Raw genomic sequence first — 12,768 nt, forward strand, 5'->3', positions numbered from 1 at the left:
GTTACAGACACCAAAAATGTCTGTGGAGATCCAAATATATAGAAGAGAGCTGCCTTCTGCTCCCCTCCCACTAACCTAGTTTTCAGAAGATAGACTTCTGACCATGAGTTCTGTCCTTGATTCTAGGGCAGCTCCCAATACTGTTTAAGTAAATAGCAACACTCTTATTGGCTTGAATGGAAGCAGTGACCGTGACAATATGGTGCAAAAATATAAAGAAGAAATTCATGCTATGGCCAAAACTTTCAAAAGTAGCCACTGAATTTGGGTGTCTAAATTGAGACACCTTGGACCTGATTTCAGAAGTGTTGAGCAATGCACAACTGCTGTTTAAGTCAGCTAAAAATCAGGCACAAGGCACCCAAAATAAGTGTCCACTTTTGAAAATGTTGGCCTAAATTTTTCATAAGTTTTGCCCCTGTTTCGTGCTTCAGAACTGGCAGTCAGGAGCTCTAGGCTATTTGTGTGCACAGGAACTGTTTCAACAGTTAAAAGCTATTTCACCTTTAAACGAGAGAGCAAAACTAAGGGAATGAATTGGAGTCATAGCCATTAGTTTAAGTACAGTAGTGCATTTTCCATATGAGAGTGAAAAGTACATTCCCAAACATAGAGGATGGATTTGCGCAGTGAAGGAGTTCTGAATAACTGCAAACCTTTCTGTTCGTATGTTCTTTCTCCTCATTTTTTTACAAAATTAATTATGGACTGATAGATTTGGCTATCTAAAAATGTTCACAATATTCTCATTGTTTTGGGGAGAACAGTTATATGCTTTCTCTGCATCTCAACCATACAAAGTTAAATACAAAACCCTATAGCCAACTGAGACAAGATATGTAAAATTAAATTAACATACAATTAAATTTTTTAAAAGCATTATAAAATATATAACAATATAAACCACAGTTAACCCAGTTACAATAGAAAGGCCTTTTCCATATCTGATCCACTAACACAATCTTACTATAATAGCAATGTTATTCTCAGAAAGAGAAGCCTAATTAGATTTAACTCTATCTAAGTAAATATGAAATGGGTGCCAACTCTGTGTCTCTAATTCCCATGGCACATTGATTTAATTAAATGTTTATACTCTTATTAATTATTGTGTAAATCTTGGTGGGAGGGTTTTTGGAGGGGGAGCTTAGTCATTTAATCTGCATTCATTTTATTGGAATACTTTTTTACATTACTACTGTATAAATTAAAGCTGAAGTTTTTGAAGGAACCTAAGGGGCTTAGGCACACAAATCCAATTCAATTTCAATCCTAAATCGATTAGGCTCCTTTGAAAATCCCAGCCTGTATGTAGTCTGATACGTAGGGCTTGTCTGTACATGTAATTGTTCCTGATTGAACTCCATGTGTGGACAATCTTTTTTCACAGTAAAGTGCCTTGTTCCTGTTTAGCTTAATGCACAAACAAGGCAGTCTTATTCTGGAATAAGTGGGTCCATATGTGGAGTTAATCATGAACATCTCCATGTGTAAACAGGCCCTTAGAAGATCAGGGACCATCCTGTAATGATATGTTTATACTGTGTCTAGCACAATGGGGCTTGGACTGCTAGACACTACATCCGTACAACTGCTATTACTAGGTAACTTAGGACAACATCATTCTTCACATACTGGCTGTTGTCTCTGTTAGTCACCTTTTGGTTGGGTTTACATTCTTCTGGACAATAAAATAGGGGCAGCAGACAACTGTAGGGAAAACTTTGAGTTAGTATGGGAGAGTTTTGTGCTGATTCTAGCTGATTCTGATTGTTTGTTACTTGGTGTAGGGAGGCAGAATGGCCTCATCTAACCTCGCTCTGCCCCCTCTGGAGGAAGTGCAGGGGCAGAGCAGGAAGTATAAGAACAGGGCCCTGCAGTAGGGTTGCCAGGCATCTGATTTTTGACCAGAACACCCAGTTTAAAAAGGACCCTCGCAGCTCCAGTCAGCACCGCTGACTGGACTGTTAAAAGTTCGGTGGTGGCGCAGTGGGGCTAAGGCAGGCTCCCTGCCTGCCTTGGTTCTGTGCAGCTCCTGGACCGGGAGCCTCCTGAGGTAAGGGCTACCAGGCTGGAGCCCACACCCTGAACATCCTCCTGAACCTCAACCCCCTCCCACACCCTAACTTCCTCCCAGACCCCGCATCCCGACCTGCACTCCAACCCCCTGCCCCAGTCCTGAGCTCCTTCCCGCACCCAAACTCCCTCCCAGAGCCTGCACCCTGAATCCCCTTCCGCACCCCTCATTCCCGGCCCCAGCCCTGAGCCTGCTCCCACACTCCAAACCCCTTGGCCCCAGCCTGGAGCCCCCTTCTGCACCTCAAGCCCCTCATCCCCAGCCCCACCCCAGAGCCCACAGGCCCAGCTGGAGCCCACCCCCCCCCACCCCAACACCTTGCCCCAGCCCAGATCTCCCTCCCCCACACTGAACACCTCATTTCTGGCCCTACCCCAGAGCTCGCACCCCCAGCTGGAGCCCTCACCCCCTCCCACACTCCAACCCTCTGTCCTAGCTCAGTGAAAGTGAGTGAGAGTGGGGGAAAGCAAGCGACTGAGGGAGGTGGGCTGGAGTGAGTGGGGATGGGGCCTCAGAGAAGGGGCAGGACCTCAGGGCAGGGACGGGGCAAGGGGTGGGGCAAGGATGTTCAGTTTTGTGCAGTTAGAAAGTTGGCAACCCTACCCTGCGGTGCAGCCCAGATAGGGCCGGACAAGGGAAGGAGATGGATGTCCTTCCAAGGGAGCTGATCCCTCAGCCGAGCCCGTGACTGGGAGCAGAAAAGAAAGGCAAACCACTGCCTCAGGAGACGGAAGGCCCCGGGGGGAGACTAGAGGAAGGACCACCTGATCGTGACACTGAGGGCCAGGTCCCAGTGGTGACGGAGTACTGCCAGCAGGATCCAGTAGAAATTAGCCCAGGGAAAAGAGATTTTGTTCAGGGTGTGCTGCCAGGCAGCGAGGCAACTATCACATATTTCCCTGCTGATCCCGGCTGGGATTGCCTGCCATGTCTAGGGCCCTGGGCTGGGACCTGGTGGAACAGGGTGGGCCTGGATCCTCCTCCCCCCAGCCTCATACAGGGTCTGGTTGCACTCTAATCTTTAGGCCAGAAGGCCGGCAATATATACTGTTTAATTGCTCAGCCCGCATTCAGAGGGCCTGAGCCATAGAGTATTGTTGTTCACCCCACACCAGGAGGCCTGAACTACCAGCCAGCTGGTGGTTTGCTTAATCCTCCTTCAGAGGTTTGAACTGCTATTTGGGCAATTGTGCAGCTGCAGTCCAGGCTGCCTGACAAAACTGCTGGTGGTCGTACTGACTCCTCACCACTGCCGGAGGAGGCACCCTGGCCCTGAGAGATAGGAAGGCTACACTTGGGCTACAAGAACATTGAAAGGCTCCAAACAAGATTGGGACCCCTTTGTGCTAGGTGCTGTACAAACAGTTAGTAAGCTTTCCTGGTCCAAGGAGCTTACTGTGAAGGACGTGGGGCTGTTCTGCAATAATTTATGAATTATTGACTTTCTTGGCTGCAGCCAAGTTACACAGATTACTTACCAAGGCTGGGACCCAAAAGATCAAAGGACAATAAAAATTTAAGACTCTCTGCCCAGAGACGAAGTGAGGGAAAAAGGCCTAAGACCTGTGGGCAGCACTCAGAGAGACCAGAGAAGGGGTCTGAGGTGCAGGTGGCTTGGCAACTGTGGCGCTTAGAATCTAAATAGATGATATAACAGACAAAGGATGGGAGGGGAAACAGAGGCACAGAGTTGAAGTTACTTGCTTAAGGTCACAGTGCAGGTCAGTGGCAGAGCACGGAACAGGATTCAGGTCTCCTGAATTCCAGTCCCATGCCTATCCCACTGGACCATGCTGCCTCTGATTTTCTTTCTTTCCTTTTGGATCACATTGTTCTGGTCACTCATAATTAGTTGCTTAAACAACTGTGATGTTACTATCTCTTTAATGCAGCATAAACAGGTGCACTCAGGGCCAATAAAAATAAGCACAGAAAACAGCAGCTAGGGACTAAAGGAAAACAGCAGGTAAAGAGTAGAAGATCTTGTGGCTAAAGCACAGGGGTGTGTCAGAAGATCTGGATTCTATTCTTGGCTCAGCAAAAAAGTTGATGTATGATTTCAGGGCCTGACTCACCATTGTGTTACTCCAGTTTGACACTAGTATAAATCCACTGGGCTCAATTCACCATTGCTCTGTGCCTTATGTAGTCATTTATACTAATTGCAGAGTGGGCGTAAAATGCTACCGAATCAGAATGGTTGACGGACACAGTCGACTTTATGTACTTGATCCAGGCAGCTGTGGTTGGCATTGCAGGGTAAATGTAACAATCCACAGACTCCACAGTGGTCGCAGAGAGTGCTTGGTGGGGCTGCAGTGTGTTTTGTGCACCTAAAACAGGAGGCCTAGTATGGATGATCTGATCGTTACAGCCTGCAGCAGTTCAAGCACACGGTTATTAGCTGCACCAGTGCAATTCTATAGTGTGGACCAATTTTCATTAATAGCTCCCAGTACTTGCAGTACTTCCTGGTCGTCTTTATCTTACCTTAAAGAAAAGGAGTACTTGTGGCACCTTAGAGACTAACCAATTTATTAGAGCATAAGCTTTCGTGAGCTACAGCTCACTTCATCAGATGAAGTGAGCTGTAGCTCACGAAAGCTTATGCTCTAATAAATTGGTTAGTCTCTAAGGTGCCACAAATACTCCTTTTCTTTTTGCGAATACAGACTAACACGGCTGTTACTCTGAAACCTGTCTTTATCTTACCTTATAACTCTGTTTATAACAAGGCAATCCCCCTAATATCTCGGTGTGGAATATGTGCAACTCACATGGACCCAACTCTCCATTCCTCCTTTGATTTATCCTCTGTCCCAATGGGGCTCATTCTTAGTGGCTCTCTTCAGGAGATCCTTGGCTGTGGCATTCTTCACTTCTACTACTGGGGGAAATCCTGCCCAAAGAGAGACTGTGATATCTCTTAACCTCCCAACCAACCTCTCCCGTACCCCACAGATACTTCTCCTTTAGTTAACAATTGTTTTACATAGCACATCTGAACTGCATTGTGCAGCTGAATTTGCAGTTGGGAACCAGGTGATTCTCACGCATCCCCATCAGCTGGGGAGGGAAAGAGATGAGGTTGATTGCAGAAATGCTGACATGGGTAAGCAATATGAGCCTAGGGCTCCAAATGTGATCTTGCTGCCCTTTACTCAGCTGAAAACAGTGCTTCAGTTGGTAGAAAACTGTCATCCACTGAACTGTAAAGTTCAGGTCAGCACTGTGGCAAGGTTACAATAAACCAGGTGTCAGCAGGGTTCCTCAGAAAGCTGCTGGTGGTCTGAGCTCTTGGAATGAATCCAAGGGTTGTGTCCGTGATGAAGCTGTGAGCATGGTTATTAAAAAAGCTGGTAGGAGTAGTGCAAGTGCTGCTTCTCGCTTGCCCTCAAGAGCCATTAAAGGAAGCACAGACATCTCCCATTACTGTTAAAACAAAAATCAAGCACCCGGGTGGGCATAAAACCCCCCAGAGATGTTGGCAGCTGAACAAGGCTATGAATAATTCATCCCTCAGATGCCTCCTGTGTGTTCCATCCATTTAGGCTGCTCAGAGTTCTAGCCACTGAATATGCAGACAGATCTACTTCCAAAGCTACAGGGACGAAACCCTACAGACTGTGATTGCCGCTTCTGTGAGCTTGTCCTCCAGGAAGCTGTTGCAGTGACGTTTCCCAGGCCAAGAAAGTGATTCTGTGACCTTTGCTCATCCTGCAAGCCGTGCTGTTTTTTGAAGCAGTGTCACTCAGCAAAATTGGGACTAGCCGTTTTCTGGGTGAGTAAATGAGCTGGGGCTGAGCTGGGAAGTAGTAGTCTGATGTTTTCTACAAGAAGGTGTGTGATGGGCTAGTTGGGCAGTGGCTCTTTGCTTTGGGAATTTGCACCTTGAACACTAGTTTATGTGCCAAGCAGTCTCTTGTGAGTCCATGTTTGAAAACAGTCTAGGTGGCCCCTGCTGAAAGTTCCCGAGACACGAGTAAGGATTTTTCCCAGCCCAAACTGTCTCAGTGGAAGAGAAGATGTTAAATGGTTGTGCCACAGCCTATGTGAAGTGAGATAGTTGTTTCAGCTCATTTGCTAGTGAGCGGTTGTAAGCATCATGCTTGGCCACCTTGTTGGCAGCCTAAGCAGGGAGGCTGAAGATTCACTCGACTACAGAGTCTGATTTCCCCTCCCACTCCCACAGAAGTTCCTCTTCGATCAGGAGTGAGTTTTTTTGCCAGGGCAGAATGAGGGAAGGCTGCACTGAAGAGAAAAAAGGGCTTTGCTTTCCAGGGCTGTCAACCTGGTACCTGTTCCTCAGCACAGAATTCACATATTAGGCTGCAGAAACCTTTCTTATAATTTACCCCTTCCCTGCTGCTGGTTTATGTTAAAAATCTCTCCAATCATTCTATTCATTGTCATCATCATCCTCATCCTGTTCCCATTTATGGCTTTGACATTTAGGGCAGCGACGAAAGCACTCTATTAGCTCTGGTCAAAGGATGCTGCCAGTTAGGTTCATCAGCATTCCCCCATCTCTCCTCCACATCCCCCGGAATTCCTGTTGACCCAGAAGGCTTTTTCCCAGCTTGCAGACTCTCAGCTGGCTTTCCCTCACTGTAATCACAGCAGCTACAGAGATGACTGACTGCTTAGGGCAAGAATTTAACCCTTTGCATGTCATGCTTTTTGAGATATCTATCATCTCAAGGACATTTCAACTGACCTGCCTTCCAGAGCTGCCTTCCCCCAAGAAAAGCTTGGGGAGGGGGAAAGGTGGGATGACAAACTGGTAAAGAGAAGACCACCTCTTAGCTGAAAAATATTTCATGATTTCGTTTTGAGCCAGCTGATAGGACGTGTATCCTGGACTTGCCTTGCTCCTCAAGCTAATGAAGGTAATATTCTGGCTTTCTGGGTGGAAGGACTGCAAGTGTTTTCTGGTTTTTCTGTGTAGGCAAGGACAGGAGCCTCCGAAATGGGCATCTGATGGCACGGGAAAAGAGGGATTATTGATGGTACAGCGGGAGAGAGGGCTGGAAGGATTCATAAAAACGGCTGGGGGGACCGGGCGCCAAATTGAAATGGCAGGTGCTTGTGGGTGTCAGGTAGTCTGGAAAGAGGTGAGAAGGAGTGCCATGGAAGAATACAAAAACAACGAGGCATCCTTGTGGCACCTTAGAGACTAACAAATTTATTTGGGCATAAGCTTTCGTGGGCTAGAACCCACTTCATCAGATGCATGGAGTAAAAAATACAGTAAGCAGGTATAAATATACAGCACATGAAAAGATGGGCGGGTCAGTGCTAACTAGGCCAATTCAGTTAGGGTGGATGTGGCTTATTCCCAAGAGTTGACAAGAACGCCACCAGCCATCACCTACAGCCCTCAACTAAAACCTTTCCAGTGCATCATCAAGGATCTACAGCCTATCCTGAAGGACAATCCCTCACTCTGAGACCTTGGGAGGCAGGCCAGTCCTCACTTACAGACAGCGCCCCCCAACCTGAAGCAAATACTCACCAGCAACTACACACCACACAACAGAAACACTAACCCAGGAACCAATCCCTGCAACAAACCCTGCTGCCAACTCTGTCCGCATATCTATTCAAGGGACACCATCATAGTACCTAACCACATCAGCCACACCATCAGGGGCTTGTTCATCTGCATATCTACCAATGTGATGTATACCATCATGTGCCTGCAATGTCCCTCTGCCATATACATTGGCCAAACAGGACAGTCTCAACGCAAAAGAATAAATGGACACAAATCAGACATCAAGAATTGTAACATTCAAAAACCAGTAGGAGAGCACTTCAGTCTCCCTGGACACTGAATAATAGACTTAAAGTGGCCATTCTTCAACAAAAAAACCTTCAAAAACGACTTCAATGAGAAACTGCAGAACTGGAATTAATTTGCAAAGTTGACACCATCAAATTAGGCCTAAATAAAGACTGGGAGTGGATGGGTCACTACAAAAAATAATTTTCCCTCTGTTAATACCCCTTCTTGTTAACTGTTGGGAATGGGCCACATCCACCCTGATTGAATTGGCTTCGTTAGCACTGACTACCCACTTGGTAAGACAACTCCCATCTTTTCATGTGCTGTATATTTATATCTACTTACTGTATTTTTCACTCCATGCATCTGATGAAGTGGGTTCTAGCCCATGAACGCTTATGTCCAGATAAATGTGTTAGTCTCTAAGGTGCCACAAGGACTCCTCATTATTTTTGCTGATACAGACTAACACAACTACCCCTCTGAAACATGGAAGAATACATTACTTATTAGGAGAAGAAATACACAGACAAAGCAAGCCGGGTTTTTCATTTGTGTCTGGGTGGTTTCCATAGCAATGTAGCTGTGGAGCCCTTTGTGCTGCTGGTCTTGAGCCTCACGGCAGTTCCACTTAATAGTTTATAAGTGCTCAACTCTCATACCAAGGGAAATGTATCCAACTCAGAAGTGGGATGGAAATCCCAAGACAGGCAACTGTGGATACTTATGTTTATTGTGTTTGCTGTGTCCCCTGAACAAACTTTAACACCAGAATGTTGGAAACCATGGCTCCTTTGCTTCCAAGTGTGAGGCACTGAAACTTCACATGGATTTTGGGATAATACAGTAGCTTCAGCAGCAGCAATGATATTATAAGCACAAGGTTCTGATGACCCATGACCCATCCCTTGCTCTCACACACACTACAAACCATTAGTACTCACACCTAAAACATTCAGAACACATACACCAATCTCAAACATACACTAATCACAGGCACATACCTAACGCATTCAATACACATTAATTGATCACAGGCATAACCTTTGGACACACATGCTTCTGTCACACACACACATCTATCACCTCACTTGCATATGCGAGTCGTAAGGGCAAGAGTATGATTATGGCTGCAGGTAGGTCATGAAATTGTGGATTCTAGTATTTTCATGGGGGGGTGGGGTTGTTTTTTAATAGCCGTGACTTCTGACATTTGAGGATTTTTGTACAGAGTAGGGTGGATCTGACTGTTAATAATTGAAGGTGAGAACATTTTAAAAATGGCTTTCAGGAGAGGCTCAGAGAGCATCATCTTTCTTTGTTTCAGCTAGTGGTTTGTCAATTGGTCATAGGGATGGAAGGGCACAGAATGTGTGGTTTCTCTGTTTTTCTTTGGGTGTGGGGAAAGTCCTTGAGCTAACATAGCTGGTTTAAGAGGTGACTGTACAATGCTGCTTTTTTCAAAGGCCGAGTTCAGGACGGGGATAGAATCATAGACTTTAAGGTCAGAAGGGACCATTATGATCATCTAGTCTGACCTCCTGCACAACACAGGCCACAGAATCTCACCCACCAACTCCTGTAACAAACCCCTAACGTATGTCTGAGCTACTGAAGTCCTCAAATTGTGGTTTAAAGACTTCAAGATGCAGAAAATCCTCCAGCAAGCGACCTGTGCCCCATGCTGCAGAGGAAGGCAAAAAACCCCCAGGGCCGCTGCCAATCTGCCCTGGGGGAAGATTCCTTCCCGACCCCAAATATGGCGATCAGCTAAACCCTGAGCATGTGGGCAAGACTCACCAGCTAGACACCAGGAAAGAATTCTCTGTAGTAACTCAGATCCCACCCCATCTAACATCCCATCCCATCACAGGCCATTGGGCATATCTATCGCTAATAGTTGAAGATCAATTAATTGCCAAAATTAGGCTATCCTATGTTGAAGAGTGACATTCCTCTGCCTTTCTCACCGGTGCACACCCCACCCCCATTATACACCAGTCACAAACATGCATACACCAGTGGCACCCAGTCATGCACTTCCCTGTGACTGCCACATGAACTAACACAAACAGCACACCCACTTATCACACTGACTTGCACACTACCAGAAGTATCAATCTTGTGCACACAAATCACACACAGAGACACCAGTCAGACATGTCCTGACTATACTCCTATGACTAATGCAGCCATGCCACACAGAGCCTTACATATGCGCTATGCACCTGCCACCTTCTTGTACAACACTTACCCGCACACCAACACCTGACATACATCAACTAATCATATGCCCAGATGTTTACAACAACCAACCACACATGTACCACTCCTCCATATCCACCTGCATGCACTGATCTCTCTGAGCCCCAACATCACTGCACAAGTTGAATTCAGTTTGGATGGCAGCCTCCCATCCTGAGGCCTGTCCATTGTTTTCCTAGGTATGAAACATCGGCATTGTTGTTGGACACTTGTTTTTCCATTTTCCTGAATGGAAGACCCTCTTCTAGGGTCTTTGTTTTGCTTGTTTAGAGCTGATGTAATGAATGTAATGGGTGCGCTGTTCTCTTTGTAGAAATGAATGTTAATTATTTTCAGCACACGAATTACACTGCTAATAAGAAGCTGTACTGCAGTGATAGTCCCTTTAATTACTTGTTCTTAAGTGCTGTACCGAGCTGCTTTTGAACATGCTATTAAATGCAAATGCCTGTGTGTCAGGGTTCCCTCCCTACTCTGAACTCTGGGGTACAGATGTGGGGACCCGCATGAAAGACACCCCGTAAGCTTATTTCTATCAGCTTAGGTTAAAAACTTCCCCAAGGCACAAATCCTTCCTTGTTCTTGGATGGGTACTGCTGCCACCACCAAGTGAGTTAGACAAAGATTCAGGAAAAGGACCACTTGGAGTTCCTGTTTCCCTAAAACATCCCCCCAAGCTCCTTCACTCCCTTTCCTGGGGAGGCTTGAGAATAATGTACCCACCAAATAGCTTAACAAGGTGAGCACAGAACAAATCCCTAGGTTTTTAGGACATTAAAACCAAGCAGATTCTTAAAAAAAACAGAACTTTATTATAAAGAAAAAAAAGTAAAAGAAGCACCTGTGTAAAATCAGGATGGAAGGTAATTTTACAGGGTAATCAGATTCAAAACACAGAGGATTCTCCTCTAGGCAAAACTTTAAAGTTACAAAAAACAGGGATAAACCTCCCTCTAAGTATAGGGAAAATTCACAAGCTAAACCAAAAGATACTCTAACGCATTTCCTTGCTACTACTTACCATTTCTGTAATTTTAGATGTATCATTCAGTAGAAGCTGGATTACTTGCTTGGTCTCTCTCTTTGTCTCCCGAGAGGACAACAACAAAAACCTTCCCCCACAGATTTGAAAGTATCTTCTCCCCTTATTGGTCCTTTTGGTCAGGTGCCAACCAGGTTATCTGAGCTTCTTAACCCTTTACAGGTAAAAAAGGGATTTTATGCTACCCATAGCTGTATGTTTATGACACGCCTCCCAAATCATAAATGGTGCTGGAGAGCCTGCTCCACACTGAATCAGAAAAGATGGCCACATCATCAAGGTAGGCAACTGCAGAGTCTCCCAATCATGCTAGGAGACTATCTACAAGTTTCTGGAAGGTGGCAGGTGCATTTCGCAGCCCGAAAGGGAGCACATTAAATTCATACAGCCCTACATGGGTGATAAAGGCTGACCTTTCCTTGGCGGATTCATCCAGAGGTACTTGCCAGTACCCCTTGGTTAAGGTAGAGATGAACTGGGCACACCCAAGTTTCTCCGATAGCTCATCTGTGCGTGGCATTGGATAGTTGTCTGGGTGAGTTAGAGCATTTAGCTTATGGTAGTCCACGCAAAAGCGTATCTCCCAATCTGGTTTGGGGACTAGAACCACTGGAGACGCCCAGGCACTGTTAGAGGGGTGGATTACACTCATCTGTAGCATGTTTTAGCTTGAGGAGACACCTGGTATTGTTGGGCTCTAATTGGGCGAGCATTACCTGTGTCAATGGAGTGGTATGCCCGTTTGGTCCATCCTGGGGTGGCTGAGAACGTCGGCATGAAGCTAGTGCACAGCTCCTTGATCTGCTGTTGCTGCATACGTCCAAGGGTCATGGAGAGGTTCACCTCTTCCACGCCACCATCACTTTTTTCTTTGTAGTACACACCTTCAGACCACTCAGCGTCATCTCCTCCCTGGGCTGTAAACTGACAAACCTTTAATTCTCTGGAATAAAAGGGCTTTAGAGAATTAACATGGTACACCTTAGGCTTTAGGTTTGAGGTGTGGGATGCTATGAGATAGTTAACAGCTCCCAGGCGCTCTTGGACTGTGAATGGCCCTTCCCACGACACTTCCATCTTATGGGCCTGGAGCATCTTCAAGACCATGACCTGGTCCCCTACTTTGAAGGAACACTCTCTGGCATGTTTACCATACCAGGCTTTTTGCTCTTCCTGAGCATCTTTTAGGTTTTCTCTAGCAAGAGCTAAAGAGGTTCAGAAGGTGTTTTGTAGGTTGGTTACAAAGTCCAGAATGTTAGTTCTTGGAGAAGGCATAAACCCCTCCCGTTGCTGTTTCACCAACTGTAGTGGCCCCTTAACCTCATGGCCATACACAAGTTCAAATGGTGAAAACCCTAAACTGGGATGTGGTACAGCTCTGTAGGCAAAGAGCAACTGCTGTAACACTAGGTCCCAATCATTGGAGTGCTCATTCACGAATTTACGTATCATGGCCCCCAAAGTTCCATTAAACTTCTTCACCAGGCCATTTGTTTGGTGGTGGTAAGGGGTGGCAACCAAGTGATTCATCCCATGAGCTTCCCAAAGGCTTTTCGTGGTCCCTGCCAGGAATTTAGTTCCTGAATCCATAAGGAT

At 46.0% G+C, this 12,768-nt stretch overlaps 2 protein-coding genes across 7 annotated transcripts in view; both read left to right on the forward strand.

Moving 5' to 3' along the window:
- The window catches only part of RAD51B (RAD51 paralog B), a 716,515-nt gene that overhangs the window by 19,426 nt on the left and 684,321 nt on the right, over positions 1-12,768 (forward strand). Inside the window, exon 1 of one of the 4 annotated variants that reach the window (XM_073348427.1) lies at positions 5,794-5,858. The exons of the other annotated variants lie outside the window; for them this stretch is intronic. The gene's annotated coding sequence lies outside the window, so the exon portion shown is untranslated. Of the gene's footprint in view, positions 1-5,793; positions 5,859-12,768 lie in introns of those variants that run through there. 4 annotated transcript variants of the gene reach the window in all.
- Positions 1-12,768, forward strand: part of TMEM229B (transmembrane protein 229B) — a 77,716-nt gene that overhangs the window by 19,047 nt on the left and 45,901 nt on the right. The window contains exon 1 of one of the 3 annotated variants that reach the window (XM_073348436.1): positions 5,786-5,858. The exons of the other annotated variants lie outside the window; for them this stretch is intronic. The gene's annotated coding sequence lies outside the window, so the exon portion shown is untranslated. Of the gene's footprint in view, positions 1-5,785; positions 5,859-12,768 lie in introns of those variants that run through there. 3 annotated transcript variants of the gene reach the window in all.

This window comes from Lepidochelys kempii, chromosome 6 (assembly GCF_965140265.1).
Source record: "Lepidochelys kempii isolate rLepKem1 chromosome 6, rLepKem1.hap2, whole genome shotgun sequence".
In the NCBI taxonomy this organism is placed as follows: domain Eukaryota; kingdom Metazoa; phylum Chordata; order Testudines; family Cheloniidae; genus Lepidochelys; species Lepidochelys kempii.